Source organism: Somniosus microcephalus, chromosome 33 (genome assembly GCF_052327205.1).
Source record: "Somniosus microcephalus isolate GS21.2 chromosome 33, FLI_Smic_1.0, whole genome shotgun sequence".
NCBI classification, from domain to species: Eukaryota; Metazoa; Chordata; class Chondrichthyes; order Squaliformes; family Somniosidae; genus Somniosus; species Somniosus microcephalus.
The window spans coordinates 13,036,937-13,057,992 of record NC_141019.1 but is presented as its reverse complement, the minus strand read 5'-3'; the positions used below and the strand labels follow the sequence as shown (position 1 = coordinate 13,057,992).

The window sequence follows — 21,056 nt, the reverse complement described above, 5'->3', positions numbered from 1 at the left end:
GTTTGTTGCCGGATGATATGGGGCAGAGGTATAATGTTTTACTCCATTCTTCTTTAAGAATTGTCGGAATTCTTCCGATACAAACTGTGGTCCGTTGTCCGAACAGATCTGTTCTGGCAATCCGTTCCTTGCGAATATTGTTCTTAACACCGCAATTGTCTTTTCTGAAGTAGTGGTATTCATCTTGATGACTTCTGGCCATTTGGAATGTGCGTCCACCGCGATTAGGAACATGGAGTCCATGAATGGACCAGCAAAGTCAATGTGTACGCGTTGCCATGGGGCTGAAGGCCATTCCCATGGGTGTAGCGGTGCTATCGGAGGTGCATTTTGCACTTTTTGGCACCCAGCGCAGCTTTTCGTTAACTCCTCAATCTGTTGGTCAATACCCGGCCACCAGACATAAGCCCTAGCAAGACTTTTCATTTTAACTCCCCCCAGATGACCTTCATGCAGTTCGTTTAAAACTCTTTCCCTTAACTTGGGAGGAATAATCACTCTTGTCCCGTACATCAAGGTACCATGGCAGACGGACAGCTGGTCTCGCCTTGCCGAAAATGCCGGTAACAGAGGATCACCCCGTGTTGGCCATCCTTTCACTGTCACCTCGTAGACTCTGGACAGTGTCGGGTCGTTCCTGGTTTCTCTTTCAATACTTGCATTGGTGACTGGTAAACACTCGATGATGGTCGAATGAAATAACTCAACAGGGTCAACTTTCGTCGTGTCTTCTTCTTCAGGTAGTGGCAGGCGCGACAGCCCATCAGCATTGCCATGCTGTTTCGTATCTTTGAATTCTATTTGATATTGATGTGCCCCTAGGAAAAGAGACCATCTCTGGAGACGCTGCGCTGTCATCACCGAAACACCCTTCTTAGGGTTAAAAATGGATACCAACGGTTGATGGTCTGTCAGAAGTGTGAATTTTTGGCCCTGCAGGTAATGATTAAACTTCTTCACTCCCCATACAAGGCTAAGAGCCTCCCTATCGATCTGCGCATAGTTGCGCTCAGCGGAGGTCAATGATCTGGATGCAAACGCGACTGGCCTTTCCGTGCCATTTGGCAACTTGTGTGAGAGTACTGCCCCAATACCATATGGAGAAGCATCACAAGCCAACCGAATAGGCAGTGTCGGGTTGAAGTGAGCCAACACTTCCTCTGAGGTGATCAATTCTTTGCTTTTGCGAAATGCCTTCTTACAGTTTTCGCCCCATTCCCATGGTACCCCTTTCTGTAAAAGAGCGTTTAACGGGTGCAGTACCGTGGATAGATTTGGCAGAAATTTATGGTAATAGTTAATTAATCCTAGAAACGACCTCAACTGAGAGACATTCTCCGGAGCGGGAGCCTTTACAACTGCCTCAATCTTGTCAGGAGACTTATGAAGCCCCTCCCGGTCAATGACATGGCCACAGTACGAGATCCGCTTCTGGAAGAACTCACATTTCTGCCGATTTACTCTAAGTCCATACTCTTTCAGTCTGTTGAGCACCAGTTTCAAGTTTGCGAGATGTTGTTCATCACCATCACCTGTGATCAGAATATCGTCCAGGTAACATTGTGTGCCTGGAATTCCCTGTAATACCTGCTCCATGGCCCTCTGCCAAATTGCTGGAGCCGATGCCACTCCAAAAACCAGCCTATTGTACCGGTACAACCCTCGATGCGTGTTGATCGTGAGGTATTGGCGTGACTCTTCCTCAACCTCCATCTGCAAGTACGCCTGCGCCAGGTCTATCTTGGTGAAGTGTTTCCCGCCAGACAATGAAGCGAAAATATCCTCAATCCGTGGAAGCGGATACTGCACCGTGTGAAGCACCGGATTAACGGTGATTTTGAAATCTCCACAGATGCGAACCTTCCCTGGATCTCCTGGCTTGTTGCTCGCAGGACGTTTCATAACGGGAACAATGGGCGTAGCCCACTCACTCCAATCTACCTTAGACAGTACACCTGAACGTTCTAGTGCTTCCAGTTCCGCTTCAACAGTAGGTCGTATTGCATAGGGTACCGGTCTGGCTTTAAAAAATTTTGGTTGTGCATGTTCATCAATCTTGATGTTTGCCGTAATTCCTCTCAGTGTTCCCAGTCCCTGCTGGAACACCTCTTTAGCATCATCCAATATTCTGGACAATCGTTTAGGTTTGACATCTGTTTCCCCGGAATCTACCATTAGTGCCTTCAAGGAGTGCCAGTCCATATTCATTTTCCTAATCCACTCCCGTCCTAGTAGTGGTGGACCTCCTTCAGGTAGCACATATAAGTCCATTACTTGGCTTTCTTCGCCCTTGTGGACCACTTCTACCTCTATTTTTCTGATGGGGTACACTCTTTGCCCCGTGTATGTTTTCAATATAATCTCCGTATCCTGTAGGGGAATATGTTGGAATAACCTTCTGTAATCTTTCTTATTCATGACCGTCAATGCCGATCCAGTGTCCAATTCCATTTTTACTTGGACTCCTGCTTTCTGAAGTGTGACCCAAATTGTCTGGAGATCTGCATCCTTACCAACGTTGTGTACTCTTAAGCTATCCAGTTCATTACTGCTAGCGTCTGAATCTGACTTCTGTTCGGTCAAACTGTTCTTTGTCACCTTGTGTACCTTTGCGTATTTTCCTTGCGGTGACTTTTTGTTGCTGGTCTTCTTTCCTGACCGGCATACTTTAGCTATGTGGCCAAGCCTGCCACACGTTCTGCATTCTTGGTTTTTAAACCAACACTGGTTCTGATCGTGCATTGTCTTTCCACAACGATAACATTTGACAGAACTCAAACCCAATTTGTTTGTACCGAGTTCCGGTGACCGTAGCTGCATTACTGCCGTGCCTCTCGCTGCGGCTTCGTGTGCTGCTGCCATAGTGACCGCCTTCTCAAGCGTCAGCTCATTCTCCTCGAGCAGTCGCTTTTATGTATCCTGTTTAAATAAACCACACACAAATTTATCTCGTAGTGCCTCTGTCAGTCCCGTTCCAAACTGACAATATTTTGCTAGCTTACGTAATTCCATCAAATATTCAGCATTGCTTTCATTCTGCAGCTGCCTTCTGTCGTAAAATTTAAATCGTTCCGCTAGCATCAGCGGCGTGGGGTTTAGATGATTTTTCAGGACAGTAACAATCTCCTCGAACGTCTTATCCGCCGGTTCATCTGGTGATACAAGGTGTTTCAATTGCCCGTATGTCTTCGCACCCATTAAATTTAATAATGTTAGTGCTTTATCTGCATCAGGAATTTTATTTGCCTTACAATAATTTTGTATGCGTTCTACATACATGGCCCAATCTTCGATGTCACTATCAAAGGTATTAATGTTCCCATGTTTAGGCATCGTTGCAATTTATTGTATTTTTATGTTATCCAAGATGGCGGCTTCCCGCTCTTGTCGTCGTCCTCCGCCCACAAAATGGTGGTTTTCCCGCGCTTGGCGGTCTTCAACCATCCCCCGACGCTGTCTCCACTTCACCGCGGCTCTCGCGCCTTCAGTTTCCCCAGACGCTGCGCCTTTTAGCCCGAATGCGGCCCTTATCTCCGGTCGTGATCGATGTCCCCGCGCTGCGCCTCTCGCTCGAAAGCGGCCCGGCCCTTATCTCCGGTCGCGATCGATCTCACCGCCCTTATTCCTCCGTCTTCCCAGCCCCGTCTGTACAGCCAACGCGGTTGACTTTCTGTCACGTCGCTGCCCGGCTTACCCACCACCGAGGTAGAAGAAGAAGCTGACAGTCGCTGATGGAGGCTTCGAGGTCAGGATGTCTTCTGCACTCCGGTTTCTCGATGCCTGCCGCTCAATGTGTCTTCCAGTAGGGTGATGAGGGTGGAAACCTCTCTTCGACGTCCTGTCTGTGGACGAAGCCGCCGTGGAAATAACTGCCGCAGGGTAAGAATCGGACTCGTCGCCACTGTTAAGTCTGTGTGTTATAGTGATAATTACTACACAGACTACAAGAGTAAATTCAACAGGTCTTTACTGGTTGGAGGTAGGGACTATACTGAATACAATATTACTACACAGTGCTTATATACCGGTGTGGTCACCACCGGTATTACGTATACAGCAGCCAGAGAAAGTAGTACATCTCTTAAGGTGGAACAGGCTTAAGTTCTCTGAAGGTGGAAGAGGTTACATACACCACACCGCCCATTCCTGGACTATAATGAATTTCTAGCCCATTGAGTTCAGGCAGAGGGTGTTGCAAGTGAGGAGCAGAACAGGCTTTCAATGTCGTGTGCTGGAATTTCATCTATCAGAAGTTTACTGGGGAGGTCACGGGCAGAAACAGAATGCCAGACTTTAACAACATAATTCTCCCTGCACAAATCCGTTCAAAACTAAACCTTTACTGAGAGGAGAGAGCAACTGCACACATTCCGTATAAAGAGGAAAAATAACAAGGCAAATTGATAATCAATTGGATTATTTACAAACAAAGAGAATCAGCAAACACTAACAAACCAATGAACTTGACACTGTTGCAAACTAAAATACACACTCCAAGGTCAGGTACAGCACGGGTTAGATACAGAGTAAAGTTCCCTCGACACTGTCCCATCAAACACTCCAAGGTCAGGTACAGCACGGATTAGATACAGAGTAAAGCTCCCTCTACACTGTCCCATCAAACACTCCCAGGGCAGGTACAGCATGGGTTAGATACAGAGTAAAGCTCCCTCTACACTGTCCCATCAAACACTCCCAGGGCAGGAACAGCACGGGTTAGATACAGAGTAAAGCTCCCTCTACACTGTCCCATCAAACACTCCCAGGCCAGGTACAGCATGGTTTAGATACAGAGTAAAGCTCCCTCTACACTGTCCCATCAAACACTCCCAGGGCAGGTACAGCATGGGTTAGATACAGAGTAAAGCTCCCTCTACACTGTCCCCATCAAACACTCCCAGGGCAGGTATAGCATGGGGTTAGATACAGAGTAAAGCTCCCTCTACACTGTCCCATCAAACACTCCCAGGGCAGGTACAGCACGTGTTAGATACAGAGTAAAGCTCCCTCTATACTGTCCCATCAAACACTCCCAGGACAGGGACAGCACGGGTTAGATACAGAGTAAAGCTCCCTCTACACTGTCCCATCAAACACTCCCAGGGCAGGTACAGCACGGGTTAGGTACAGAGTAAAGCTCCCGCTACACTGTCCCATCAAACACTCCCAGGGCAGGTACAGCATGGGTTAGATACAGAGTAAAGCTCCCTCTACACTGTCCCATCAAACACTCCCAGGGCAGGTACAGCACGGGTTAGATACAGAGTAAAGCTCCCTCTACACTGTCCCATCAAACACTCCCAGGGCAGGTACAGCATGGGTTAGATACAGAGTAAAGCTCCCTCTACACTATCCCATCAGACACTCCCAGGGCAGGTACAGCACAGGTTAGATACAGAGTCAAGCTCCCTCTACACTGCCCCATCAAACACTCCCAGTACAGGTACAGCACGGTAAAATACAGAGTAAAGCTCCCTCTTCACTGTCCCATCAAACAATTAAAGGGCAGGTACAGCACGGATTAGATTTAGAGTAAAGCTCCCTCTACACTGTCCCATCAAACACTCCCAGGGCAGGTACAGCACGGGTTAGATACAAAGTAAAGGACCCTCTACACTGTCCCATCAAACAATCCCAGGGCAAGTCCAGCACGGGTTAGGTACAGAGCAAAGCTCCCTCTACACTGCCCACATCAAACACTTCCAGGGCAGGTACAGCACGGGTTAAATACAGAGTAAAGCTCCCTCTACACTGTCCCATCAAACACTCCCAGGGCAGATACAGCACGGGTTAGATACAGAGTAAAGCTCCCTCTACACTGTCCCATCAAACACTCCCAGGGCAGGTACAGCATGGGTTAGATACAGAGTAAATCTCCCTCTGCACTGTCCCATCAAACACTCCCAGGGCGGTACAGCACGGGTTAGATACAGAGAAAAGCACACTCTACACTGTCCCATCAAACACTCCCAGGGCAGGTACAGCACGGGTTAGATACAGAGTAAAGCTCCCTCGACACTGTCACATCAAACACTCCCAGGACGGTACAGCATGGGTTAGATACAGAGTAAAGCTCCCTCCACACTGTCTCATCAAACACTCCCAAAGCAGGTACACCACAGGGTAGATACAGAGTAATGCTCGCACTACACTGTCCCATCAAACACTCCCAGGGCAGGTACAGCATGGGTTGATACAGAGTAAAGTTCCCTCTACAATGTCACATCAAACACTCCCAGGGCAGGTAAAGCACAGGTTAGATACAGAGTAAAGCTTCCACTATACTGTCTCATGAAACACTCCCAAGGCAAGTACAGCACGGGTTAGATACAGAGTAAAGCTCCCTCTACACTGTCCCATCAAACACTCCCAGGCCAGGTACAGCATGGTTTAGATACAGAGTAAAGCTCCCTCTACACTGTCCCATCAAACACTCCCAGGGCAGGTACAGCATGGGTTAGATACAGAGTAAAGCTCCCTCTACACTGTCCCCATCAAACACTCCCAGGGCAGGTATAGCATGGGGTTAGATACAGAGTAAAGCTCCCTCTACACTGTCCCATCAAACACTCCCAGGGCAGGTACAGCACGTGTTAGATACAGAGTAAAGCTCCCTCTATACTGTCCCATCAAACACTCCCAGGACAGGGACAGCACGGGTTAGATACAGAGTAAAGCTCCCTCTACACTGTCCCATCAAACACTCCCAGGGCAGGTACAGCACGGGTTAGGTACAGAGTAAAGCTCCCGCTACACTGTCCCATCAAACACTCCCAGGGCAGGTACAGCATGGGTTAGATACAGAGTAAAGCTCCCTCTACACTGTCCCATCAAACACTCCCAGGGCAGGTACAGCACGGGTTAGATACAGAGTAAAGCTCCCTCTACACTGTCCCATCAAACACTCCCAGGGCAGGTACAGCATGGGTTAGATACAGAGTAAAGCTCCCTCTACACTATCCCATCAGACACTCCCAGGGCAGGTACAGCACAGGTTAGATACAGAGTCAAGCTCCCTCTACACTGCCCCATCAAACACTCCCAGTACAGGTACAGCACGGTAAAATACAGAGTAAAGCTCCCTCTTCACTGTCCCATCAAACAATTAAAGGGCAGGTACAGCACGGATTAGATTTAGAGTAAAGCTCCCTCTACACTGTCCCATCAAACACTCCCAGGGCAGGTACAGCACGGGTTAGATACAAAGTAAAGGACCCTCTACACTGTCCCATCAAACAATCCCAGGGCAAGTCCAGCACGGGTTAGGTACAGAGCAAAGCTCCCTCTACACTGCCCACATCAAACACTTCCAGGGCAGGTACAGCACGGGTTAAATACAGAGTAAAGCTCCCTCTACACTGTCCCATCAAACACTCCCAGGGCAGATACAGCACGGGTTAGATACAGAGTAAAGCTCCCTCTACACTGTCCCATCAAACACTCCCAGGGCAGGTACAGCATGGGTTAGATACAGAGTAAATCTCCCTCTGCACTGTCCCATCAAACACTCCCAGGGCGGTACAGCACGGGTTAGATACAGAGAAAAGCACACTCTACACTGTCCCATCAAACACTCCCAGGGCAGGTACAGCACGGGTTAGATACAGAGTAAAGCTCCCTCGACACTGTCACATCAAACACTCCCAGGACGGTACAGCATGGGTTAGATACAGAGTAAAGCTCCCTCCACACTGTCTCATCAAACACTCCCAAAGCAGGTACACCACAGGGTAGATACAGAGTAATGCTCGCACTACACTGTCCCATCAAACACTCCCAGGGCAGGTACAGCATGGGTTGATACAGAGTAAAGTTCCCTCTACAATGTCACATCAAACACTCCCAGGGCAGGTAAAGCACAGGTTAGATACAGAGTAAAGCTTCCACTATACTGTCTCATGAAACACTCCCAAGGCAAGTACAGCACGGGTTAGATACAGAGTAAAGCTCCCTCTACACTGTCCCATCAAACACTCTCAGAGCAGGTACAGCACACGTTTGGTACAGAGTAAAGCTCCCTCTACATTGTCACATGAAACACTCCCAGGACAGGTATAGCACGGGTTAGATACAGAGTAAAACTGCCTCTACACTGTCCCATCAAACACTCACAGGGCAGGTACACCACAGGTTAGATACAGAGTAATGCTCGCACTATACTGTCCCATCAAACACGCCCAGGGCAGGTACAGCATGGGTTAGATACAGAGTAAAGCTCCCGCTACACTGTCCTATCAAACACTCCCAGGGCAGGTACAGCATGGGTTAGATACAGAGTAAAGCTCCATCTACACTGTCCCATCAAACACTCCCAGGGCAGGAACAGCACGGGTTAGATACAGAGTAAAGCTCCCTCTACACTGTCCCATCAAACACTCCCAGGGCAGGTACAGCATGGGTTAGATACAGAGTAAAGCTCCCTCTACACTATCCCATCAGACACTCCCAGGGCAGGTACAGCACAGGTTAGATACTGAGTCAAGCTCCCTCTACACTGCCCCATCAAACACTCCCAGTACAGGTACAGCACGGTAAAATACAGAGTAAAGCTCCCTCTTCACTGTCCCATCAAACAATTAAAGGGCAGGTACAGCACGGATTAGATTTAGAGTAAAGCTCCCTCTACACTGTCCCATCAAACACTCCCAGGGCAGGTACAGCACGGGTTAGATACAAAGTAAAGCACCCTCTACACTGTCCCATCAAACAATCCCAGGGCAAGTCCAGCACGGGTTAGGTACAGAGCAAAGCTCCCTCTACACTGCCCACATCAAACACTTCCAGGGCAGGTACAGCACGGGTTAAATACAGAGTAAAGCTCCCTCTACACTGTCCCATCAAACACTCCCAGGGCAGATACAGCACGGGTTAGATACAGAGTAAAGCTCCCTCTACACTGTCACATCAAACACTCCCAGGACGGAACAGCATGGGTTAGATACAGAGTAAAGCTCCCTCTGCACTCTCATCAAACACTCCCAGAGCAGTTACACCACAGGGTAGATACAGAGCAATGCTCGCTCTACACTGCCCACATCAAACACTCCCAGGGCAGGTACAGCATGGGTTAGATACAGAGTAAAGTTCCCTCTACAATGTCACATCAAACACTCCCAGGGCAGGTAAAGCACAAGTTAGATACAGAGTAAAGCTCCCACTATACTGTCTCATGAAACACTCCCAAGGCAAGTTCAGCACGGGTTAGATACAGAGTAAAGCTCCCTCTACACTGTCCCATCAAACACTCCCAGAGCAGGTACAGCAAACGTTCGGTACAGAGTAAAGCTCCCTCTACATTGTCACATCAAACACTCCTAGGACAGGTACAGCACGGGCTCGATACAGAGTAAAACTGCTTCTGCACTGTCCCATCAAACACTCACAGGGCAGGTACACCACAGGTTAGATACAGAGTAATGCTCGCACTACACTGTCCCATCAAACACGCCCAGGGCAGGTACAGCATGGGTTAGATACAGAGTAAAGCTCCCGCTACACTGTCCTATCAAACACTCCCAAGGCAGGTACAGTATGCGTTGGATACAGAGTAAAGCTCCCTCCAGACTGTCCCTTCAAACACTCCCAGGGCAGTTACAGCACGGGATAGATGCAGAGGAAAGCTCCCTCTACACTGTCCCATCAAACACTCCCAGTGCAGCTACAGCACGGGTTAGATACAGATAAAGTTCCCTCTACACTGTCTCATCAAACACTCCCAGGGTAGATACAGCACGGGTTAGATACAAAATAAATCACCCTCTACACTGTCCAATCAAACACTCCCAGGGCAGGTACAGCACGGGTTAGCGACACAATAAAGCACCCTCTACACTGTCCCATCAAACACTCCCAGGGCAGGTACAGCACAGGTTAGATACAGAGTAAAGCTCCGTCTACACTGTCCCATCAAACACTCCCACTGCAGGTACAGCACGGGTTAGATACAGAGTAATGCTTCCTCCACAGTGTCCCCATCAAACACTCGCAGGGCAGCTAAGTACGGGTTAGATACAGAGTAAAACTGCCTCTACACTGTCCCATCAAACACTCACAGGGCAGGTACACCACTGCTTAGATACAGAGTAATGCTCGCACTACACTGTCCCAACAAACACGCCCAGGGCAGGTACAGCACGGGTTAGATACATAGTAAAGCTCCCTCTACACTGTCCCATCAAACACTCCCAGGGCAGGTACAGCATGGGTTAGATACACAGGAAAGCTCCCGTTACACTGTCCCATCAAACACTCCCAGGGCAGTTACAGCACGGGATAGATACAGAGTAAAGCTCCCTCTACACTGTCCCCATCAAACACTCCAGGGGCAGGTACAGCATGGGTTAGATACAGAGTAAAGCTCCCTCTGCACTGTCCCATCAAACACTCCCAGGGCAGGTACAGCATGGGTTAGATACAGAGTAAAGCTCTCTCTACACTGTCCTATCAAACACTCCCAGGGCAGGTACAGCACGGGTTAGATACAGAGTAAAGCTCCCTCTACACTGTCCCATCAAACAATCCAAGTGCAGCTACAACACGGGTTAGATACAGATAAAGTTCCCTCTACACTGTCTCATCAAACACTCCCAGGGTAGATACTGCAGGGGTTAGATACAAAATAAAGCACTTTCTACACTGTCCAGTCAAACACGCCCAGGGCAGGTACAGCAAGGGTTAGATACAGAGTAAAGCTCCCTCTACACTGTCCCATCAAACACTCCCAGGGCAGGTACAGCATGGGTTAGATACAGAGTAAAGCTCCCGCTACACTGTCCCCAGAAACACTCCCTGGGCAGGTACAGCACGGTTTGGATACAGAGTAAAGCTCCCTCTACACTGTCCCATCAAACACTCCAAGGTCAGGTACAGCACGGGTTAGATACAGAGTAAAGCTCCCTCTAGACTGTCCCATCAAACACTCCCAGGGCAGTTACAGCACGGGATAGATACAGAGTAAAGCTCCCTCTACACTGTCCCCATCAAACACTCCAGGGGCAGGTACAGCATGGGTTAGATGCAGAGTAAAGCACACTCTACACTGTCCCATCAAACACTCCCAGGGCAGGTACAGCACGGGTTAGATCCAGAGTAAAGCTCCCTCTACACTGTCCCATCAAACACTCCCAGGGCAGGTACAGCATGGGTTAGGTACAGAGTAAAGCTACTGCTACACTGTCCCCAGAAACACTCCCAGGGCAGGGACAGCACGGTTTGGATACAGAGTAAAGCTCCCTCTACACTGTCCCATCAAACACTCCAAGGTCAGGTACAGCACGGGTTAGTTACAGAGTAAAGCTCCCTCTACACTGTCCCATCAAACACTCCCAGGGCAGTTACAGCACGGGATAGATACAGAGTAAAGCTCCCTCTACACTGTCTCATCAAACACTCCCAGAGCAGTTACACCACAGGGTAGATACAGAGTAATGCTCGCACTACACTGTCCCATCAAACACTCCCAGGGCAGGTACAGCATGGGTTAGATACAGAGTAAAGTTCCCTCTACAATGTCACATCAAACACTCCCAGGGCAGGTAAAGCACAAGTTAGATACAGAGTAAAGCTCCCACTATACTGTCTCATGAAACACTCCCAAGGCAAGTACAGCACGGGTTAGATACAGAGTAAAGCTCCCTCTACACTGTCCCATCAAACACTCCCAGAGCAGGTACAGCAAACGTTCGATACAGAGTAAAGCTCCCTCTACATTGTCACATCAAACACTCCTAGGACAGGTACAGCACGGGCTAGATACAGAGTAAAACTGCTTCTGCACTGTCCCATCAAACACTCACAGGGCAGGTACACCACTGCTTAGATACAGAGTAATGCTCGCACTACACTGTCCCAACAAACACGCCCAGGGCAGGTACAGCACGGGTTAGATACATAGTAAAGCTCCCTCTACACTGTCCCATCAAACACTCCCAGGGCAGGTACAGCATGGGTTAGATACACAGGAAAGCTCCCGCTACACTGTCCTATCAAACACTCCCAGGGCAGTTACAGCACGGGATAGATACAGAGTAAAGCTCCCTCTACACTGTCCCATCAAACACTCCCAGGGCAGTTACAGCATGGGTTAGATACAGAGTAAAGCTCCCTCTACACTGTCCCATCAAACACTCCCAGGGCAGGTACAGCACGGGTTAGATACAGAGTAAAGCTCCCTCTACACTGTCCCATCAAACACTCCCAGGGCAGGTACAGCACTGGTTAGATACAGAGTAAAGCTCCCTCTACACTGTCCCATCAAACACTCCCAGGCCAGGTACAGCACGGGTTAGATACAGAGTAAAGCTCCGTCTACACTGTCCCATCAAACACTCCCAGGGCAGGTACAGCACCGGTTAGATACAGAGTGATTCTCCCTCCACACTGTCCCCATCAAACACTCCCAGGGCAGGTACAGCACTGGTTAGATACAGAGTAAAGTTCCCTCGACACTGTCTCATCAAACACTCGCAGGGCAGGTACAGCATGGGTTAGATACAAAATAAAGCTCCCTCTACACTGTCCCATCAAACACTCCCAGGGCAGGTACAGCACGGGTTAGATACAAAATAAAGCTCCCTCTACACTGTCCCATCAAACACTCCCAGGGCAGGTACAGCACGGGTTAGATACAAAATAAAGCACCCTCTACACTGTCCAATCAAAGACTCCCAGGGCAGAAACAGCACAGGTTAGATACAGAGTAAAGCTCCCTCTACACTATCCCATCAGACACTCCCAGGGCAGGTACAACACAGGTTAAATACAGTGTAAAGCTCCCTCTACACTGTCCCATCAAACACTCCCAGGGCAGGTACAGCACGGGTTAGATACAGAGTAAAGCTCCCTCTACACTGTCCCATCAAACACTCCCAGAACAGGTACAGGACGGGTTAGATACAGAGTAAAGCTCCCTCTACACTGTCCCATCAAACACTCCCAGGGCAGGTACAGCATGGGTTAGATACACAGGAAAGCTCCCTCTACACTGTCCCATCAAACACTCCCAGAACAGGTACAGCATGGGTTAGATACACAGGAAAGCTCCCTCTACACTGTCCCATCAAACACTCCCAGGGCAGGTACAGCACGGGTTAGATACAGAGTAAAGCTCCCTCTACACTGTCCCATCAAACACTCCCAGAACAGGTACAGGACGGGTTAGATACAGAATAAAGCTCCCTCTACACTGTCCCATCAAACACTCCCAGGGCAGGTGCAGCACGGGGTTAGATACAGAGTAAAGCTCCCTCTACACTGTCCCATCAAACACTCCCGGGGCAGTTACAGCATGGGTTAGATACAGAGTAAAGCTCCCTCTACACTGTCCCATCAAACACTCCCAGGGCAGGTACAGCACGGGTTAGATACAGAGTAAAGCTCCCTCTACACTGTCCCATCAAACACTCCCAGGGCAGGTACAGCACTGGTTAGATACAGAGTAAAGCTCCCTCTACACTGTCCCATCAAACACTCCCAGGCCAGGTACAGCACGGGTTAGATACAGAGTAAAGCTCCGTCTACACTGTCCCATCAAACACTCCCAGGGCAGGTACAGCACCGGTTAGATACAGAGTGATTCTCCCTCCACACTGTCCCCATCAAACACTCCCAGGGCAGGTACAGCACTGGTTAGATACAGAGTAAAGTTCCCTCGACACTGTCTCATCAAACACTCGCAGGGCAGGTACAGCATGGGTTAGATACAAAATAAAGCTCCCTCTACACTGTCCCATCAAACACTCCCAGGGCAGGTACAGCACGGGTTAGATACAAAATAAAGCTCCCTCTACACTGTCCCATCAAACACTCCCAGGGCAGGTACAGCACGGGTTAGATACAAAATAAAGCACCCTCTACACTGTCCAATGAAAGACTCCCAGGGCAGAAACAGCACAGGTTAGATACAGAGTAAAGCTCCCTCTACACTATCCCATCAGACACTCCCAGGGCAGGTACAACACAGGTTAAATACAGTGTAAAGCTCCCTCTACACTGTCCGATCAAACACTCCCAGGTCAGGTACAGCACGGGGTTAGATACAGAGTAAAGCTCCCTCTACACTGTCCCATCAAACACTCCCAGGGCAGGTACAGCACGGGTTAGATACAGAGTAAAGCTCCCTCTACACTGTCCCATCAAACACTCCCAGAACAGGTACAGCATGGGTTAGATACAGAGTAAAGCTCCCTCTACACTGTCCCATCAAACGCTCCCAGAACAGGTACAGGACGGGTTAGATACAGAGTAAAGCTCCCTCTACACTGTCCCATCAAACACTCCCAGGGCAGGTGCAGCACGGGTTAGATACAGAGTAAAGCTCCCTCTACACTGTCCCATCAAACACTCCCAGAACAGGTACAGCATGGGTTAGATACACAGGAAAGCTCCCTCTACACTGTCCCATCAAACACTCCCAGGGCAGGTACAGCACGGGTTAGATACAGAGTAAAGCTCCCTCTACACTGTCCCATCAAACACTCCCAGGGCAGGTACAGGACGGGTTAGATACAGAGTAAAGCTCCCTCTACACTGTCCCATCAAACACTCCCAGGGCAGGTGCAGCACGGGTTAGATACAGAGTAAAGCTCCCTCTACACTGTCCCATCAAACACTCCCAGAACAGGTACAGCATGGGTTAGATACACAGGAAAGCTCCCTCTACACTGTCCCATCAAACACTCCCAGGGCAGGTACAGCACGGGTTAGATACAGAGTAAAGCTCCCTCTACACTGTCCCATCAAACACTCCCAGAACAGGTACAGGACGGGTTAGATACAGAATAAAGCTCCCTCTACACTGTCCCCAGAAACACTCCCTGGGCAGGTACAGCACGGTTTGGATACAGAGTAAAGCTCCCTCTACACTGTCCCATCAAACACTCCCAGGGCAGTTGCAGCACGGGATAGATACAGAGTAAAGCTCCCTCTACACTGTCCCCATCAAACACTCCAGGGGCAGGTACAGCATGGGTTAGATGCAGAGTAAAGCACACTCTACACTGTCCCATCAAACACTCCCAGGGCAGGTACAGCACGGGTTAGATCCAGAGTAAAGCTCCCTCTACACTGTCCCATCAAACACTCCCAGGGCAGGTACAGCATGGGTTAGGTACAGAGTAAAGCTACTGCTACACTGTCCCCAGAAACACTCCCAGGGCAGGTACAGCACGGTTTGGATACAGAGTACAGCTCCCTCTACACTGTCCCATCAAACACTCCAAGGTCAGGTACAGCACGGGTTAGTTACAGAGTAAAGCTCCCTCTACACTGTCCCATCAAACACTCCCAGGGCAGTTACAGCACGGGATAGATACAGAGTAAAGCTCCCTCTACACTGTCTCATCAAACACTCCCAGAGCAGTTACACCACAGGGTAGATACAGAGTAATGCTCGCACTACACTGTCCCATCAAACACTCCAGGGGCAGGTACAGCATGGGTTAGATGCAGAGTAAAGCACACTCTACACTGTCCCATCAAACACTCCCAGGGCAGGTACAGCACGGGTTAGATCCAGAGTAAAGCTCCCTCTACACTGTCCCATCAAACACTCCCAGGGCAGGTACAGCATGGGTTAGGTACAGAGTAAAGCTACTGCTACACTGTCCCCAGAAACACTCCCAGGGCAGGTACAGCACGGTTTGGATACAGAGTACAGCTCCCTCTACACTGTCCCATCAAACACTCCAAGGTCAGGTACAGCACGGGTTAGTTACAGAGTAAAGCTCCCTCTACACTGTCCCATCAAACACTCCCAGGGCAGTTACAGCACGGGATAGATACAGAGTAAAGCTCCCTCTACACTGTCTCATCAAACACTCCCAGAGCAGTTACACCACAGGGTAGATACAGAGTAATGCTCGCACTACACTGTCCCATCAAACACTCCCAGGGCAGGTACAGCATGGGTTTGATACAGAGTAAAGCTCCCTCTACAATGTCTCATCAAACACTCCCAGAGCAGTTACACCACAGGGTAGATACAGAGTAATGCTCGCACTACACTGTCCCATCAAACACTCCCAGGGCAGGTACAGCATGGGTTTGATACAGAGTAAAGTTCCCTCTACAATGTCACATCAAACACTCCCAGGGCAGGTAAAGCACAAGTTAGATACAGAGTAAAGCTCCCACTATACTGTCTCATGAAACACTCCCAAGGCAAGTACAGCACGGGTTAGATACAGAGTAAAGCTCCCTCTACACTGTCCCATCAAACACTCCCAGAGCAGGTACAGCAAACGTTCGATACAGAGTAAAGCTCCCTCTACATTGTCACATCAAACACTCCTAGGACAGGTACAGCACGGGCTAGATACAGAGTAAAACTGCTTCTGCACTGTCCCATCAAACACTCACAGGGCAGGTACACCACTGCTTAGATACAGAGTAATGCTCGCACTACACTGTCCCAACAAACACGCCCAGGGCAGGTACAGCACGGGTTAGATACATAGTAAAGCTCCCTCTACACTGTCCCATCAAACACTCCCAGGGCAGGTACAGCATGGGTTAGATACACAGGAAAGCTCCCGCTACACTGTCCTATCAAACACTCCCAGGGCAGTTACAGCACGGGATAGATACAGAGTAAAGCTCCCTCTACACTGTCCCATCAAACACTCCCAGGGCAGTTACAGCATGGGTTAGATACAGAGTAAAGCTCCCTCTACACTGTCCCATCAAACACTCCCAGGGCAGGTACAGCACGGGTTAGATACAGAGTAAAGCTCCCTCTACACTGTCCCATCAAACACTCCCAGGGCAGGTACAGCACTGGTTAGATACAGAGTAAAGCTCCCTCTACACTGTCCCATCAAACACTCCCAGGCCAGGTACAGCACGGGTTAGATACAGAGTAAAGCTCCGTCTACACTGTCCCATCAAACACTCCCAGGGCAGGTACAGCACCGGTTAGATACAGAGTGATTCTCCCTCCACACTGTCCCCATCAAACACTCCCAGGGCAGGTACAGCACTGGTTAGATACAGAGTAAAGTTCCCTCGACACTGTCTCATCAAACACTCGCAGGGCAGGTACAGCATGGGTTAGATACAAAATAAAGCTCCCTCTACACTGTCCCATCAAACACTCCCAGGGCAGGTACAGCACGGGTTAGATACAAAATAAAGCTCCCTCTACACTGTCCCATCAAACACTCCCAGGGCAGGTACAGCACGGGTTAGATACAAAATAAAGCACCCTCTACACTGTCCAATCAAAGACTCCCAGGGCAGAAACAGCACAGGTTAGATACAGAGTAAAGCTCCCTCTACACTATCCCATCAGACACTCCCAGGGCAGGTACAACACAGGTTAAATACAGTGTAAAGCTCCCTCTACACTGTCCCATCAAACACTCCCAGGGCAGGTACAGCACGGGTTAGATACAGAGTAAAGCTCCCTCTACACTGTCCCATCAAACACTCCCAGAACAGGTACAGCATGGGTTAGATACAGAGTAAAGCTCCCTCTACACTGTCCCATCAAACACTCCCAGAACAGGTACAGGACGGGTTAGATACAGAGTAAAGCTCCCTCTACACTGTCCCATCAAACACTCCCAGGGCAGGTACAGCATGGGTTAGATACACAGGAAAGCTCCCTCTACACTGTCCCATCAAACACTCCCAGAACAGGTACAGCATGGGTTAGATACACAGGAAAGCTCCCTCTACACTGTCCCATCAAACACTCCCAGGGCAGGTACAGCACGGGTTAGATACAGAGTAAAGCTCCCTCTACACTGTCCCATCAAACACTCCCAGAACAGGTACAGGACGGGTTAGATACAGAATAAAGCTCCCTCTACACTGTCCCATCAAACACTCCCAGGGCAGGTACAGCACGGGGTTAGATACAGAGTAAAGCTCCCTCTACACTGTCCCATCAAACACTCCCGGGGCAGTTACAGCATGGGTTAGATACAGAGTAAAGCTCCCTCTACACTGTCCCATCAAACACTCCCAGGGCAGGTACAGCACGGGTTAGATACAGAGTAAAGCTCCCTCTACACTGTCCCATCAAACACTCCCAGGGCAGGTACAGCACTGGTTAGATACAGAGTAAAGCTCCCTCTACACTGTCCCATCAAACACTCCCAGGCCAGGTACAGCACGGGTTAGATACAGAGTAAAGCTCCGTCTACACTGTCCCATCAAACACTCCCAGGGCAGGTACAGCACCGGTTAGATACAGAGTGATTCTCCCTCCACACTGTCCCCATCAAACACTCCCAGGGCAGGTACAGCACTGGTTAGATACAGAGTAAAGTTCCCTCGACACTGTCTCATCAAACACTCGCAGGGCAGGTACAGCATGGGTTAGATACAAAATAAAGCTCCCTCTACACTGTCCCATCAAACACTCCCAGGGCAGGTACAGCACGGGTTAGATACAAAATAAAGCTCCCTCTACACTGTCCCATCAAACACTCCCAGGGCAGGTACAGCACGGGTTAGATACAAAATAAAGCACCCTCTACACTGTCCAATGAAAGACTCCCAGGGCAGAAACAGCACAGGTTAGATACAGAGTAAAGCTCCCTCTACACTGTCCCATCAAACACTCCCAGGGCAGGTACAGCACTGGTTAGATACAGAGTAAAGCTCCCTCTACACTGTCCCATCAAACACTCCCAGGCCAGGTACAGCACGGGTTAGATACAGAGTAAAGCTCCGTCTACACTGTCCCATCAAACACTCCCAGGGCAGGTACAGCACCGGTTAGATACAGAGTGATTCTCCCTCCACACTGTCCCCATCAAACACTCCCAGGGCAGGTACAGCACTGGTTAGATACAGAGTAAAGTTCCCTCGACACTGTCTCATCAAACACTCGCAGGGCAGGTACAGCATGGGTTAGATACAAAATAAAGCTCCCTCTACACTGTCCCATCAAACACTCCCAGGGCAGGTACAGCACGGGTTAGATACAAAATAAAGCACCCTCTACACTGTCCAATCAAAGACTCCCAGGGCAGAAACAGCACAGGTTAGATACAGAGTAAAGCTCCCTCTACACTATCCCATCAGACACTCCCAGGGCAGGTACAACACAGGTTAAATACAGTGTAAAGCTCCCTCTACACTGTCCCATCAAACACTCCCAGGGCAGGTACAGCACGGGTTAGATACAGAGTAAAGCTCCCTCTACACTGTCCCATCAAACACTCCCAGAACAGGTACAGCATGGGTTAGATACAGAGTAAAGCTCCCTCTACACTGTCCCATCAAACACTCCCAGAACAGGTACAGGACGGGTTAGATACAGAGTAAAGCTCCCTCTACACTGTCCCATCAAACACTCCCAGGGCAGGTACAGCATGGGTTAGATACACAGGAAAGCTCCCTCTACACTGTCCCATCAAACACTCCCAGAACAGGTACAGCATGGGTTAGATACACAGGAAAGCTCCCTCTACACTGTCCCATCAAACACTCCCAGGGCAGGTACAGCACGGGTTAGATACAGAGTAAAGCTCCCTCTACACTGTCCCATCAAACACTCCCAGAACAGGTACAGGACGGGTTAGATACAGAATAAAGCTCCCTCTACACTGTCCCATCAAACACTCCCAGGGCAGGTACAGCACGGGGTTAGATACAGAGTAAAGCTCCCTCTACACTGTCCCATCAAACACTCCCGGGGCAGTTACAGCATGGGTTAGATACAGAGTAAAGCTCCCTCTACACTGTCCCATCAAACACTCCCAGGGCAGGTACAGCACGGGTTAGATACAGAGTAAAGCTCCCTCTACACTGTCCCATCAAACACTCCCAGGGCAGGTACAGCACTGGTTAGATACAGAGTAAAGCTCCCTCTACACTGTCCCATCAAACACTCCCAGGCCAGGTACAGCACGGGTTAGATACAGAGTAAAGCTCCGTCTACACTGTCCCATCAAACACTCCCAGGGCAGGTACAGCACCGGTTAGATACAGAGTGATTCTCCCTCCACACTGTCCCCATCAAACACTCCCAGGGCAGGTACAGCACTGGTTAGATACAGAGTAAAGTTCCCTCGACACTGTCTCATCAAACACTCGCAGGGCAGGTACAGCATGGGTTAGATACAAAATAAAGCTCCCTCTACACTGTCCCATCAAACACTCCCAGGGCAGGTACAGCACGGGTTAGATACAAAATAAAGCTCCCTCTACACTGTCCCATCAAACACTCCCAGGGCAGGTACAGCACGGGTTAGATACAAAATAAAGCACCCTCTACACTGTCCAATGAAAGACTCCCAGGGCAGAAACAGCACAGGTTAGATACAGAGTAAAGCTCCCTCTACACTATCCCATCAGACACTCCCAGGGCAGGTACAACACAGGTTAAATACAGTGTAAAGCTCCCTCTACACTGTCCGATCAAACACTCCCAGGTCAGGTACAGCACGGGGTTAGATACAGAGTAAAGCTCCCTCTACACTGTCCCATCAAACACTCCCAGGGCAGGTACAGCACGGGTTAGATACAGAGTAAAGCTCCCTCTACACTGTCCCATCAAACACTCCCAGAACAGGTACAGCATGGGTTAGATACAGAGTAAAGCTCCCTCTACACTGTCCCATCAAACACTCCCAGAACAGGTACAGGACGGGCTAGATACAGAGTAAAGCTCCCTCTACACTGTCCCATCAAACACTCCCAGGGCAGGTGCAGCACGGGTTAGATACAGAGTAAAGCTCCCTCTACACTGTCCCATCAAACACTCCCAGAACAGGTACAGCATGGGTTAGATACACAGGAAAGCTCCCTCTACACTGTCCCATCAAACACTCCCAGGGCAGGTACAGCACGGGTTAGATACAGAGTAAAGCTCCCTCTACACTGTCCCATCAAACACTCCCAGGGCAGGTGCAGCACGGGTTAGATACAGAGTAAAGCTCCCTCTACACTGTCCCATCAAACACTCCCAGAACAGGTACAGCATGGGTTAGATACACAGGAAAGCTCCCTCTACACTGTCCCATCAAACACTCCCAGGGCAGGTACAGCACGGGTTAGATACAGAGTAAAGCTCCCTCTACACTGTCCCATCAAACACTCCCAGA

At 49.5% G+C, this 21,056-nt stretch overlaps 1 protein-coding gene across 2 annotated transcripts in view; it reads right to left on the bottom strand.

The window, feature by feature from the left end:
• LOC147096967 (sterol O-acyltransferase 2-like) overlaps nt 1-21,056 on the bottom strand; it is a 243,951-nt gene that overhangs the window by 119,868 nt on the left and 103,027 nt on the right. The gene's annotated exons all lie outside the window — the stretch shown is intronic.